Source organism: Hypomesus nipponensis, chromosome 28 (genome assembly GCF_054491055.1).
Source record: "Hypomesus nipponensis isolate SF chromosome 28, ASM5449105v1, whole genome shotgun sequence".
Taxonomy (NCBI): domain Eukaryota; kingdom Metazoa; phylum Chordata; class Actinopteri; order Osmeriformes; family Osmeridae; genus Hypomesus; species Hypomesus nipponensis.
The window spans coordinates 1,152,501-1,155,000 of record NC_140388.1 but is presented as its reverse complement, the minus strand read 5'-3'; the positions used below and the strand labels follow the sequence as shown (position 1 = coordinate 1,155,000).

The 2,500-nt window shown below is 46.8% G+C and overlaps 5 non-coding genes and 3 pseudogenes across 5 annotated transcripts; all 8 read right to left on the bottom strand.

The window, feature by feature from the left end:
* Positions 1 to 70: 70 nt before the first annotated feature.
* Positions 71 to 189, bottom strand: LOC146219140 (5S ribosomal RNA; annotated as a pseudogene).
* Positions 190 to 419: 230 nt separating this feature from the next.
* On the bottom strand, positions 420 to 538 carry LOC146219139 (5S ribosomal RNA). Its single transcript, XR_014751859.1, has one exon. It is a non-coding gene; the product is annotated as a 5S ribosomal RNA (ribosomal RNA).
* A 172-nt stretch (positions 539 to 710) lies between these two features.
* On the bottom strand, positions 711 to 829 carry LOC146219138 (5S ribosomal RNA; annotated as a pseudogene).
* Positions 830 to 1,011: 182 nt separating this feature from the next.
* On the bottom strand, positions 1,012 to 1,130 carry LOC146219137 (5S ribosomal RNA). The gene has a single exon (XR_014752266.1). It is a non-coding gene; the product is annotated as a 5S ribosomal RNA (ribosomal RNA).
* Positions 1,131 to 1,300: 170 nt separating this feature from the next.
* On the bottom strand, positions 1,301 to 1,419 carry LOC146219136 (5S ribosomal RNA). Its single transcript, XR_014752732.1, has one exon. It is a non-coding gene; the product is annotated as a 5S ribosomal RNA (ribosomal RNA).
* A 196-nt stretch (positions 1,420 to 1,615) lies between these two features.
* On the bottom strand, positions 1,616 to 1,734 carry LOC146219135 (5S ribosomal RNA). The gene has a single exon (XR_014752731.1). It is a non-coding gene; the product is annotated as a 5S ribosomal RNA (ribosomal RNA).
* A 188-nt stretch (positions 1,735 to 1,922) lies between these two features.
* LOC146219134 (5S ribosomal RNA) lies at positions 1,923 to 2,041 on the bottom strand. Its single transcript, XR_014751858.1, has one exon. It is a non-coding gene; the product is annotated as a 5S ribosomal RNA (ribosomal RNA).
* Positions 2,042 to 2,233: 192 nt separating this feature from the next.
* LOC146219133 (5S ribosomal RNA) lies at positions 2,234 to 2,352 on the bottom strand (annotated as a pseudogene).
* Positions 2,353 to 2,500: the final 148 nt, after the last annotated feature.

Here is a 2,500-nt window from a genome sequence, read left to right as displayed (position 1 = left end):
TCCAGCCCCTTTCATGAAGGACTACTTGTGCATATTGCAAGATTTCAGTTTCTAAGTGAATGAGCAAAAGAGCATACAGCACCTGGTATTCCCAGGCGGTCTCCCATCAAAGTACTAACCAGGCCCGACCCTGCTTAGCTTCCGAGATCAGACAAGATCAGGCGTTGCCAGGCTGGTATGGCCGTACGAAATAAGTTGACAACCATAGGCTACTTATCCATATACAGATTTAGCAATTGACAATGCAAGGTGGTCTCTCTCTCTCTCTCTCTCTCTCTCTCTCTCTCTCTCTCTCTCTCTCTCTCTCTCTCTCTCTCTCTCTCTCTCTCGTGTCAAAATGAAAACAGCTTCCAGCCCCTTTCATGAAGGACTACTTGTGCATATTGCAAGAATTCAGTTTCTAAGTGAATGAGCAAAAGAGCATACAGCACCTGGTATTCCCAGGCGGTCTCCCATCCAAGTACTAACCAGGCCCGACCCTGCTTAGCTTCCGAGATCAGACGAGATCGGGCGTTGCCAGGCTGGTATGGCCGTACGAAATAAGTTGACAACCATAGGCTACTTATCCATATACAGATTTGGCAATTGACAATGCAAGGTGGTCTCTCTCTCTCTCTCTCGTGTCAAAATGAAAACAGCTTCCAGCCCCTTTCATGAAGGACTACTTGTGCATATTGCAAGATTTCAGTTTCTAAGTGAATGAGCAAAAGAGCATACAGCACCTGGTATTCCCAGGCGGTCTCCCATCCAAGTACTAACCAGGCCCGACCCTGCTTAGCTTCCGAGATCAGACGAGATTGGGCGTTGCCAGGCTGGTATGGCCGTACGAAATAAGTTGACAACCATAGGCTACTTATCCATATACAGATTTGGCAATTGACAATGCAAGGTGGTCTCTCTCTCTCTCTCTCTCTCTCTCTCGTGTCAAAATGAAAAAAGCTTCCAGCCCCTTTCATGAAGGACTACTTGTGCATATTGCAAGATTTCAGTTTCTAAGTGAATGAGCAAAAGAGCATACAGCACCTGGTATTCCCAGGCGGTCTCCCATCCAAGTACTAACCAGGCCCGACCCTGCTTAGCTTCCGAGATCAGACGAGATCGGGCGTTGCCAGGCTGGTATGGCCATACGAAATAAGTTGACAACCATAGGCTACTTATCCATATACAGATTTAGCAATTGACAATGCAAGGTGGTCTCTCTCTCTCTCTCGTGTCAAAATGAAAACAGCTTCCAGCCCCTTTCATGAAGGACTACTTGTGCATATTGCAAGATTTCAGTTTCTAAGTGAATGAGCAAAAGAGCATACAGCACCTGGTATTCCCAGGCGGTCTCCCATCCAAGTACTAACCAGGCCCGACCCTGCTTAGCTTCCGAGATCAGACGAGATCGGGCGTTGCCAGGCTGGTATGGCCGTACCAAATAAGTTGACAACCATAGGCTACTTATCCATATACAGATTTAGCAATTGACAATGCAAGGTGGTCTCTCTCTCTCTCTCTCTCTCTCTCTCTCTCTCTCTCTCTCGTGTCAAAATGAAAACAGCTTCCAAGCCCTTTCATGAAGGAAAACTTGTGCATATTGCAAGATTTCAGTTTCTAAGTGAATGAGCAAAAGAGCATACAGCACCTGGTATTCCCAGGCGGTCTCCCATCCAAGTACTAACCAGGCCCGACCCTGCTTAGCTTCCGAGATCAGACGAGATCGGGCGTTGCCAGGCTGGTATGGCCGTACCAAATAAGTTGACAACCATAGGCTACTTATCCATATACAGATTTAGCAATTGACAATGCAAGGTGGTCTCTCTCTCTCTCTCTCTCTCTCTCTCTCTCTCGTGTCAAAATGAAAACAGCTTCCAAGCCCTTTCATGAAGGACTACTTGTGCATATTGCAAGATTTCAGTTTCTAAGTTTATGAGCAAAAGAGCATACAGCACCTGGTATTCCCAGGCGGTCTCCCATCCAAGTACTAACCAGGCCCGACCCTGCTTAGCTTCCGAGATCAGACGAGATCGGGCGTTGCCAGGCTGGTATGGCCGTACGAAATAAGTTGACAACCATAGGCTACTTATCCATATACAGATTTAGCAATTGACAATGCAAGGTGGTCTCTCTCTCTCTCTCTCTCTCTCTCTCTCTCTCTCTCGTGTCAAAATGAAAACAGCTTCCAGCCCCTTTCATGAAGGACTACTTGTGCATATTGCAAGATTTCAGTTTCTAAGTGAATGAGCAAAAGAGCATACAGCACCTGGTATTCCCAGGCGGTCTCCCATCCAAGTACTAACCAGGCCCGACCCTGCTTAGCTTCCGAGATCAGACGAGATTGGGCGTTGCCAGGCTGGTATGGCCGTACGAAATAAATTGACAACCATAGGCTACTTATCCATATACAGATTTGGCAATTGACAATGCAAGGTGGTCTCGCTCTCTCTCTCGTGTCAAAATGAAAACAGCTTCCAGCCCCTTTCATGAAGGACTACTTGTGCATATTGCAAGATTTCAG